The following is a 12,218-nucleotide window of genomic DNA, read 5'->3' on the forward strand; positions in this document are numbered from 1 at the left end:
CTGGGTGGGGAAGGTCCCAAGGAGGAGGGCATGGCAACCCACTCCAGTATTCTTGCCTGGAGAACCACCATGGACAGAGGAGCCTGGAGGGCTGCAGCCCATGGGGTCACAAAGAGTTGGACATGACTGAAACAACTGAGCACACATACAGAAAATTGAGAAATATAAGAATGCAAAGATTCAAATATGAAATTAACGCCTTTGATCAGGCTTGGAAGTTATCATTCCTGTCCTGACAACAAGAGAAAGCTGCGTAATCAAAAATTCATGATTTTTCTTGGAGTCAATAAAGAACTGAGTTTTCAGGCAAACCACCACCCATCTAGAAAGACACGCAGATCCAGACAGTCACAGCCAATATCTGCTTACCTGGAACAGAAGACACGCTGGAGTCATGCATTGGTAGGTACTCCGTAATGGCAATTTAGAAAAATGGCTGAGGGCTGAGTGCAGACTAATAGGAGAGTGAGAAACTGCTGGGGGTGACGTCACAGCAGAGATTCCCACACTACCATAGGCTTTAACTCCAGGAACCCTACCAGGTTTTCATGGTGAAGGTCCAAGAAAGTTCCCCTCTTGCTCTGGCAGAGAGAAGGTACAAGTAATCCTTCTGAAGTATGCTCAGAGACTTCTCCAGAGAAAAGGACTACTTGAAGAGGGCTACCTGAATTTTCCAGAGCCTTATTTCAACTCTAAGAATGGCTCAATGATGAACTCCCAGAAAAAAAAATATCATTTGGGGAACTCCTCGTGTGGTTTTGGAGGGATCTGCTGACCACAGACTCTCCAAATCACGGTCATAGGTGTGGTCCCATGAATCACGCTGGGTCAACAGAACTTGAGCCCCAGCTCCCTGGAATTTGAGGGCTCAGCACAGGCCTCAGGCTGGCCAACCAGGGGCTTGCTCAGAGACTTATAAAACAAAGCCCAGTTGAAAGAATCCCTCTTATTTTCCTCTTTGGTTAGATACTGTATGAATGTGACCTAAGACATGCTAGTTTTGAGTGGGGCTCAGAACAAGAGAGGGCTTGCCAGTTGGCACAGTGGAAAAGAACCTGCCTACCAATGCAGAGAGACATAGGAGATGCGGGTTCAATTCCTGAGTTGGGAGGATCCCCTGGAAGAGGAAATGGCAACCCACTCCATTATTCTTGCCTGGGAGATCTCATGGACAGAGAAGCCTGGCAGGCTATGGTCCATGGGGTTGCAAAGAGCTGGACATGATTGAGCAACTGAGCATGCACACACACAGGACAGGAGAAGACCCTGTCATATGTCTGGGCCACTTTGTAAGCTGCTCTGTCACTTGGGCCATGTGACCCAGGAGATCTACTGGTGTTCCATGTGTCAGTGGCTGAAAGAGGTACAGTGTGAAGTCTTTGGCAAGCCCTGCTAGATGAAGCAAGACCTGACCCTTAAAACTTTGTGGCCAAATCTCTGCCCTCCTTAGTGGATAATTACTCTCCTTTTCGGAATCAACTTTTGGTTGATGAAATGCTTATCTGTGGACCACCAAGTTACTGTGTAACTTGAGCTGCTCATCATGAACTAGTGTTGTCCAACTGGCCAAGCCATAAAGTAGGGTATTCACTGCGGCACCCCATCATCAAATGGAAGTGATTCATATGTAATCAGGCTTGTGTGGGCCTGGAAGGCCTACGTTGCATTAAGAAAAGGCTTCAAGGACTTCCCTGGTGGTACAGTGGATAAACAACCACCTGCCAAGGCAGGGGACATGGATTTTATCCCTGCTCCAGAAAGATTCTACATGCCATGCAGCAACTAAGCCCATGCATCACGACAACTGAAGCCCATGTGCCTAGAGCCTGTGCTCCAAAACAAGAGAAGCTACTGCAATGAGAATTCCCCCTCCCTGCAACTAGCGAAAGCCCATTCACAGCAACAAAGACCCCATGCAACCAAAAAACAGAAAGAAAAAAGAAGTGACCCCAAAATCCATAGTCCCTATTTCTGCTACATTACCTTCTCTCTTCCAACCCACATCTCTGGCCTGATGGAATGAGCCCTCTGGCCAGTTAACTGAGGAAGAAAAACCTCAGAGTTCTGCAGGGCAGGTAGGCAGCACCTGGAAGTGTAGAGTGGCAGCATTACTGCCCAACTCGCTTACAGCCCTGAACAACAACACTGAGAAGGATCCCCTTAATAGGCAGGGTTTTGAGAAGTCTACCTGGTGGTGGCTCAGACAGTAAAGAATCCACCCTTCCAACGCAGGGAACACAGGTTCGATCCCTAGGTTGGGAAGATCCCCTGGAGGAGGAAATGGCAACCCACTCCAGTATCCTTGCCTGGAAAATATCTTGGACAGAGGAGCCTGGCAGGCTACAGTCCATGGGGTCCCAAAGAGTCAGACAAGACTGAGCAACTAACACTTTACTTTCACCTGGTGACTAGAGTAGAGATATTGGATATGGATTTTCCTTCTCTGTCCACATGCTTCTGCCCCAATTCCCATCCATGGTCTTATGGAATATCTTACCACCATCATGGTACTGCACAGAGCACTGCTTCTAATCAAGGAACGCACTTCCCAGCAAATGAAATGTGGCAATGGACTCGGAGTCATGGAATTTACTGATCTTACCATGTTCCCTATCATCCAGAAGCAGCTTGATTGAAGTGGCATGGCCTTTTGAAGATGTACTTGATGCCCAGCTAAGTGGTAACACCTTGCAGGGCTGGGCAAGGTCATCCTGGATGCTGTATATGCTTTGAGTTGCCATCAAATATATGAGGTTGTTTCTCCTGTAGCCAGTATTCATAGATCCCTGAGTACAGCAGGGGAAATGGGAGCGGCACTGTTTGCTATTACCTCTAGTGAAAATCCTTAAGGGTCCCTCTTAATACTCCCAGGTCCAATGATTATTGTCAACAGAAAACCGTGTGTGTGCTAAGTCACTTCAGTCGTGTCCAATTGTTTGTGACCCCATGAACTATAGCCCGCCAGGCTCCTCTGTCCATGGGATTTCCCAAGCAAGAATACTGGAGTGGGTTGCCATTTCCTTCTCCAGGGGATCTTCCCACCCAGGGATTGAACCTTTGTCTTTTATGTCTCTTGCATTGGCAGGCAGGCTCTTTGCCACTAGTGCCACCTGGGAAGCCATTTGAACCCTTAAATGAAGGGTGCAACGATGGGTGGACAACAAGCAAATTCAGGCAGGGATGCTAATATACCAGAACCTTCAAGACTGAAAGTTTATCACACCTCACCAAACAAAGAACCATGACGAGCTGCGGAGGTGCTGGATGACAGCAAAATGAATATAAATAGTATACAATAGGCGGAGAAGGCAATGGCATCCCATTCCAGTACTCTTGCTTGGAAAATCCCATGGATGGAGGAGGCTGGTAGGCTGCAGTCTATGGGGTCACTAAGAGTCGGACACGACTGAGCGACTTCACTTTCACTTTTCACTTTTATGCATTGGAGAAGGAAATGGCAACCCACTCCAGTGTTCTTGCCTGGAGAATCCCAGGGACGGGGGAGCCTGGTGAGCTGCCGTCTAAGGGGTTGCACAGAGTCAGACACAACTGAAGCGACTTAGCAGCAGCAGCAGCAGCAGCAGCCATATACAGTGGGAAGTCAGTTATAAATATGGGTGTTCCAACTGGCTTAGTGGTAAAGAATCTGCCTGCCAATGCAGGTGATGCAGGAAACTTGGGTTTCATTTCTGGGTCAGGAAGATCCCCTGGAGGAGGAAATGGCAACCCACTCCAGTATTCTTGCCTGGAAAATCCCATGGACAGAGGAGCCTGGCAGGCTACAGTCCATGGGGTCGCAAAGAGTCGGACATGACTGAGTAAACTACAACAAATTTATAAATATCCATTATGACCATGTGGCTGTTGCAGAGACGGAGACTGTAATAGTTACAAATATTTCTTCCTTATTTTAATACAGATATATTTGTATATATATTAACTAGATATTTTTGTTTTCTTTCTTTTTTCATCTCATCATCTAACATGATATATTAATAATACTTTGTATCTCAAATATATCAAAGGAAATGTGTGAATCATCTTGGAAAAGAATGAACATCACCCAGGGACAAAATAAGGAACTCTGTATTCTCTTCTGGGGAAAGGGTTAGCATTTTTTGGTTGTATGTGGAAGAGTTGTATAATACTAGGCAGAAGTAAGACTTTAGCCTTGTCCTGATTCAGATATTCAGTATACTTTAAGGAGATGTGTATGGATGCCAAGTTGACTAGGGGTGAATTTTAATGGCTTCGTGATGTGTCAGCTTGGCTAGGCTGAGCTACATTTCCCAGAATTCACTCTCTTGTTTCCAGTTAGGGGAGATTCTCGGGAGATTTGGAGGCTGGAAGAGAAGCAGTGGCCATTCTGTAGCTCACACATGTTGCCGATTTGCTGACTTACCTCGCTAGTGTGAAGCACCCACCTTTCTCTAATCCTTCTTCAGCTTCTTCGACTCCTAGGCCAGGTGTAGATGTGTTTAGCTCTGTCATGAAGAGCCCTACTTCTGCTGGAGATCCTCATCACCAAGGTCAAAGGTCACATGAACTTACATGAGTCCAGTTCTTCCTCATGGGGCTCCAACTTGTGCTTTTTGGTTCCAACCTACTCTCAATCTCCCCGCTCTACTTAACATCCATCTTCCCTCCTGGACATTCCATGAATGTCAAGCTCCAGCTTTAGACTCAGAGATAACAGCCATAGAGAGACTGCTTAGTAAAGCGGCCACAACTGCTTAAGAACAGTTCCCTGTAATGAATCCATACTGAACTTTCACAATATACATCTGCTTCTCTGGATGAACATGGGCTGACACAGGTGAGGAGCGAGGGTGAGGAGATAGTAAGTTTAGTTTTGAAGATGTGAAGATTGCCGTGTGGGTGGACCAACAAGGTGGGGACCTCTAGTGCTAAGATCATTTGAAATTTGATCTTAGGAGAGAGGAGGAGAGAGGTAGAGATTTGAAATGCTTGCATGGAGGTGAAAGCTGAAGTCACTGAAGTGGATGAGCTCCTTGAGGACACTGGAGAAAAAGGAAGAAAAGGAAAAAGAGGCTTGGAGAATACAAGTTAAACAGGGGAGCAGGAAGGAAGCCATAGCAAACACCAGCTTCTGGATCTTGACAAGGGGCATCTGAGTCCCAAGGGAGAAGAGGCACCCCCTTTTTTTTTTCCAGATAAGACTTGTAGAAATTATGGACAAGGGAACATGACCCAGTTCTAAAGGCTGAGAAAAAATAGAACAAAGTGAAGAAACATCAGTTAGATCCTGTGGTTAAATATCTCACCCATAAGGATTGAACCCCTAACTTCTAAGCCCTCACCTGGGATGGTAATGTGGTTTGTGGCAGTCTAAGAGAGGAGGAGAGGAGGAGGCAGAGCTCTTGGGAGACAGGTATAATTTAATGCGGTAAAAATGAGACAATTGGTTGCTATTCTAGAGGCCATGCATTTGAAGACGAGTGTAATTCGTGTAAGACTGGGATGTTTTCGCCAAAAGACTATTCTCAGACACGTGCCTGCATCCAAATGTGATGATATTGATTGCCCAAAGAAGACCAACCCTGGTCCTTGGTCTAGTGGGATCCGCTTGAGGCCCTGTGGAGACAGTTCTGCCCTTTCACCCTTTACTCTGAACACGATTCTCGGGCTGCCTTCTTTAAAGTTTGTGCAGCTGACCCTCTGCAGAAGGTTGCAACCATCGGACTCTCTCCCCTCTCTCCCCCTAGTCCTTGCAATTCTGTTGATGTTGGCACATCCCTGGGGCCTCTGCCTTTTCGGATGCTGATTCATCCAGAAAACATCTGCTGGAGGTAACAGCCTTGTCACATGTTTCAAGTCATAGAAGGACGTGTTGGAGGAGAGGGAAAGCTTTCATTTACTCACTTGTAATCAACCCAAAGGTCAGCATCACAGAAAGGATTTGGACAGGAAAATGAATCCTGGAGGCTAAAGAAGGGCTTCCAGCTGCAAGGGGAACAGCTAACATGCATCCCCTGTATGTGTGGGCACAGTGCAGGCTGCCTCTCCCTGTGGCTGTCCCCATGGCCTTTCTCCTGTTCCTAAAGACCTCTCTTGGATCCCGAGAGTTTCTGGCTCAATTATGAGGGCTTCAGGGAGGCCAGAGCACATGCAGAAACCCTGTTGTTTGGCCAGAGGGCTGAGGGCTCTAGCCAAGTACAAAACAAGCCAAGTTTAGAAACAATGAGTTAATAGTCCTTCCTGGATTGCATCATACTATTAGTGATAACTAATCAAATGCTTCATTTAGTCAAATCCTGTTGGACTTTTTGTCCTGTCTGCCTTTTAGGGATCAGCCTTTCTCTGACCCTGGTCAACAGCCAAAGAAAAGTTGAGATGTGGAAAAGATACAAGACTTGCACAAAGACCCACAAGAGTTGAACACACCAAAGCCGAATAAGGATTCTGAACTATCAGTGTTGGGAGTCTACAGTAATATTTTTCAAGTGGCTGTGACGCTTTCCCACACTGCTCTGGTCCTTGTCTCCCTCTGCCAGGGTAGATTCAATTTCTGTTTGGCTGGAACATGTAAGTACCTTCCCCATTTGCCTCATGCTCACTTCTCTTTAAAAGGAGGACACACAGTGACATGTCTCTTGAGTATGTGATCTGGTATGATGAAACCCAATGTTTGGTATATCTTGTTCTCAAATGGATGCTGTTGCATGACCGTAATATTACACAGTTTCCTCCAACTCTTTCTTTCTCTTTCAAAAAAAAAAGTAGCCTAAATTCTCTGCTTCCATCAGCCTACTCCAAACTGAGTCTGTGCACACTGGTCCTCTTAAATAACTCTTGCTGTTGTGACCTGCATGTTGTTTGCACCAATGGACATGTTTTAGTTCTCGTTTCCATACGCTTCTCAGCATTCAGTACTAGTGACCACTTGTCACCAGACATGACTTAGTGACTGAACAACAACACTTCAAGTAACGTGGACAATCTGTAGATTCCAGGACACCACACTATCATACCTCCAACATCTCTGGAAGCTTCTTAGTGTTTTGGGCCACCCATTCATCTCAAGGGAACCATTAAATGTTGAATTCCATGGGAATCTCTATTCTCTCTCCTAGGTGATCTCATCCACTCTCAGAGCTTCAATTACCAGCTAAACATTAAGAATCCATAAATATGTATCTTTAGACTCTCCTGTGAGTGCCTGACTTTACTATATATTTAATAACTTCTCTCAATTGTTCAAATGCACCATCAGCTCCACACATACTGAATAGATTGACATCCTCTGACCTGCGAACTTTGGTGTCCTCCAGCATTCTCTGTGTCTGCGACTGGCACCACTATTCATCTTTGAATTCCTTCCTCTCCAGCCAACTCATCCCTCAGATCTGTATTTTTCTCCTTATGATGCTTGAATCCAGCCATGTTGCTCTGTCTTCATTGTCACCCACTTGGCCCATGCTCTATCTTATCACCTCTCAACTGGACCCCTATCAGTGACTTCCTTGGTGGTCCCTTGCATCTAATCCTGTATCTCCTGTGACTTCCATATCCTCTCCATTTGCTGCAGTCAGAGCAAACTATCACTCACTGGCTTAAAACCCTTTGCTGGATTACTGGTACATGTACTGATACATAAGAGAACAAGATTCTGAGCGTAACATACAACGCTCTGTTTTGTCCAGACACTGTCTACTTATCCAGCCTCAGCTGTCACCACCCTTACTTCAGTCTTACTACTGCTATCACTCTGACTTCTTTCAGTCTGTGCTGTTCCTTTCTGCTTCAGGGCCTTTGCAAATACTTTCTTCTGCTTACTTTTTCTACTGCTTATTCTAGGTAACATCTCCTTATTTCAGGTTTTATCTTAAATACCACTTCAGGGAAGCTTTCCTAGACTCCCTAGTAGATAAATTTCAGTCCTATGTGCTCCATATTTTTCAAGATGGCTGCAAAGTATGTCCTATCCCATAAGTTCTTCTTATAATGTGACACTGAATACTTTTCTCATCAAGGGAGCTCTGTGTTGTCTCCCCTGGAATCAAGGTGGGTCTTTGATTATGCCAGAAGCAACATGGTATGCTTCCAAAGTTATGACACAAGGGGAGATGCAGTTTTTGCCTGGTTTTTATTTTTCTAGATACTTGCTCTTGGAAGTCAGCAAGCATGCTGTGCAAGAATCCACATGGAGGGGTCATGTGTCTATGAATCACCTGAAAGCCCAGCTGATATCCCAATCAGGAGTGAGTATCAACTGCCAGACACAGGAGTGAGGGAAGCCTTCAAGATGACTCCAACCCAAGTCACTGTATGACCACAACTGTATGAGAGATCCTGGCCAAGAATTGCCCACTGAACCCAGTTAACCCTAGAACTGTAAGATAAATGGTATCTCGTTGTTTTAAGGCACTGAATTTTGAGCTGATTCATTACTCTGCATAGATAACTAAACCGTGTGGTTAAACCAAACAACTCAATCAAAGAATGGGCAGAAGATCCAAATAGACATTTTCTCCAAAGACATATACATGGCCCAAAAGCACATGAAAAGATGCTCAACATTACTATCAGAGAAATGTAAATCAAACTACAGTGAGATATCACTTCATAGCAGTCATAATGGCTATCATCAAAAAGTCTACAGATAAGAAATGCTGGAGAGGTGGAGGAAAAAGGAACCTTCTTACACTGTTGGTAGGAATGTAAGTTGGTACAACCACTATGGAGAATAGTATGGGAGGTTCCTTAAAAAAATAAAGATAGAACTACCATATGATCCAGCAATCTCATTCCTAGGCATATACTTGAAGAAAACCATAATTCGGACAGATAGATGCACCCCAATGTTCACTGTAGCACTATTTACCTTAGCCAAGACATGGACGCAACCTAAATGTCTATCAGCAGAGGAATGGATAAAGAAGATATGGTACATATATATAATGGAATATGACTCAGTCATAAAAAAGAACAAAATAATACATTTGCAGCAACATGGATGGATCTAGAGACTATCATACTGAGTGAAGTTAAGTCAGACAGAGAAAGAAAAATATGTTATTGTACATATGTGGAATCTAATTTAGAAACCAAAATGATACAAATGGAGTTACTGATAAAACAGAAGCAGACTTACAGATATTAAAAACAAACATGATTACCAAAGGGGAAATACGGAGGAGAGGGATAAATTGGGAGATTGTGATGAACATACACATACTACTATATGTAAAATGGACAACCAACAAGGATGTATTGTATAGCACAGAGAACTCTACTCAATATTCTGTGATAGCCTGTAAGAGAAAGGAATCTGAAAAAGAATGAATATACGTATATGTCTAACCGAATCACTTTAGTGTACACCTGAAACTCTTACGACATTGTAAATCAACTATACTCCAATAAAATTTTTAAAAATAACAAAAAATTTAAAAATAAGATAAGTCATTCATAGCATATACATAGCATATGTATACTTATTTATGTAAAGTATTTGAATTCATCATAGTATTTATGTATTTGTATAAATCCCACTACCAATATCTGTATTCCCTGACAGACTATGATTTCTTTGACACAAGTAGGGACAGTGTCTCATTTCATCATTGAATTTATAGCACCAACAAATAGCACCTAGTAGGTGCTAAAATAAACTTTTAAAATAAATTAATAAATGAATGAGTTTCTATTGTTTGTACAAGGTTTAATAACTTTTACACAACAGCTTAAATGAACTATTCAATATATATAATGGTGTAATCTCTTATGCTTATTTGAGGTGACATTTCTCACTATAAAATTAATTAGTCGAAGTATGATGAACGATGATTCAATATCCATTCATCAAATATTTGACGATGTGCAAAGGCAATTTGGAAACACCAAGAGTTATACCATAGGAGTTCTGTACTGTAGTTATTCATTCATCAAATGCTTCAAGAATTTACCAGAGACTATTGTCATTCAAGGACTCCACATTCTTTGTATTTATTTTTGTGAGAAATTACTGAGGCATTTATTTGAATGTGAAAAGTTCTGATGCTTTGCTGGTAAGTAATGCCCATGGAAAAGAAATGCAAAAGAGCGAAATGGCTGTCCGAGGAGGCCTTACAAATAGCTGTAAAAAGAAGAGAGGCGAAAAGCAAAGGAGAAAAGGAAAGATATAAGCATCTGAATGCAGAGTTCCAAAGAATAGCAAGGAGAGATAAGAAAGCCTTCCTCAGTGATCAATGCAAAGAAATAGAGGAAAACAACAGAATAGGAAAAACAAGAGACCTCTTCAAGAAAATTAGAGATTCCAAGGGAACTTTTCATGCAAAGATGGGCTCGATAAAGGACAGAAATGGTATGGACCTAACAGAAGCAGAAGATATTAAGAAGAGGTGGCAGGAATACACAGAAGAACTGTACAAAAAAGATCTTCACGACCAAGATAGTCACGATAATGTGATCACTGACCTAGAGCCAGACATCTTGGAATGTGAAGTTAAGTGGGCCTTAGAAAGCATCACTACGAACAAAGCTAGTGGTGGTGATGGAATTCCAGTTGAGCTATTTCAAGTCTTGAAAGATGATGCTGTGAAAGTGCTGCACTCAATATGCCAGCAGATTTGGAAAACTCAGCAGTGGCCACAGGACTGGAAAAGGTCAGTCTTCATTCCAATCCCAAAGAAAGGCAATGCCAAAGAATGCTCAAACTACCGCACAATTGCACTCATCTCACACGCTAGTAAAGTCATGCTCAAAATTCTCCAAGCCAGGCTTCAGCAGTATGTAAACCGTGAACTCCCAGATGTTCAAGCAGGTTTTAGAAAAGGCAGAGGCACCAGAGATCAAATTGCCAACATCCGCTGGATCATGGAGAAAGCAAGAGAGTTTCAGAAAAACATCTATTTCTGCTTCATTGACTATGCCAAAGCCTTTGACTGTGTGGATCACAATAAAATGTGGAACATTCTGAAAGAGATGGGAATCCCAGACCACCTGACCTGCCTCTTGAGAAACCTGTATGCAGGTCAGGAAGCAACAGTTAGAACCGGTCATGGAACAACAGACTGGTTCCAAATAGGAAAAGGAGTGCGTCAAGGTTGTATATTGTCACCCTGCTTATTTAACTTATATGCAGAGTACATCATGAGGAACGCTGGGCTGGAAGAAGCACAAGCTGGAATCAAGATTGCTGGGAGAAATATCAATAACCTCAGATATGCAGATGACACTACCCTTATGGCAGAAAGTGAAGAGGAACTCAAAAGCCTCTTGATGAAAGTCAAAGAGGAGAGTGAAAAGGTTGGCTTGAAGCTCAACATTCAGAAAACAAAGATCATGGCATCTGGTCCCATCACTTCATGGGAAATAGATGGAAAAACAGTGGAAACAGTGTCAGACTTTGTTTTTTTGGGCTCCAAAATCACTGCAGATGCTGATTGCAGCCATGAAATTAAAAGACGCTTGCTCCTTGGAAGGAAAGTTATGACCAACCTTGATAGTATATTAAAAAGCAGAGACATTACTTTGCCGACCAAGGTCCGTCTAGTCAAGGCAATGGTTTTTCCCGTGGTCATGTATGGATGTGAGAGTTGGACTGTGAAGAAAGCTGATCGCCGAAGAATCTATGCTTTTGAACTGTGGTGTTGGAGAAGACTCTTGAGAGTCCCTTATACTGCAAGGAGATCCAACCAGTCCATTCTAAAGGAGATCAATCCTGGATGTTCATTGGAGGGACTGATGCTAAAGCTGAAACTCCAATACTTTGGCCACCTCATGAGACGAGTTGACTCACTGGAAAAGACTCTGATGCTGGGAAAGGTTGGGGGCGGGAGGAGAAGGGGACGACGGAGAATGAGATGGCTGGATGGCATCACCGACTCTGTGGACATGAGTTTGAGTGTACTCCGGGAGTTGGTGATGGACAGGGAGGCCTGGCGTGCTGTGATTCATGGGGTCGCGGAGAGTCGGACACGACTGAGCGACTGAACTGAACTGAACTGAATGAGACCTGGCTTTCCACCATCAGGATCTCGACAGACTTTTGTTTTCTATCTGGTAATGTTCTTGATGGCTTCCCTCGTGGCTTAGTGGTAAAGAATCTGCCTACTAAGCAGGAGATGCAAGTTTGATCCCTGGGTCAGGAAGATCCAGTGGAGAAGGAAATGGCAACCCACTCCAGTATTCTTGCCTGGAGAATCCCATGGACAGAGGGGAGTCAGATACAATGCAGTGACTAAACAACAACG

Source organism: Moschus berezovskii, chromosome X (genome assembly GCF_049115385.1).
Source record: "Moschus berezovskii isolate FMDL1 chromosome X, NW_MosBer_1.0, whole genome shotgun sequence".
Taxonomy (NCBI): Eukaryota; Metazoa; Chordata; class Mammalia; order Artiodactyla; family Moschidae; genus Moschus; species Moschus berezovskii.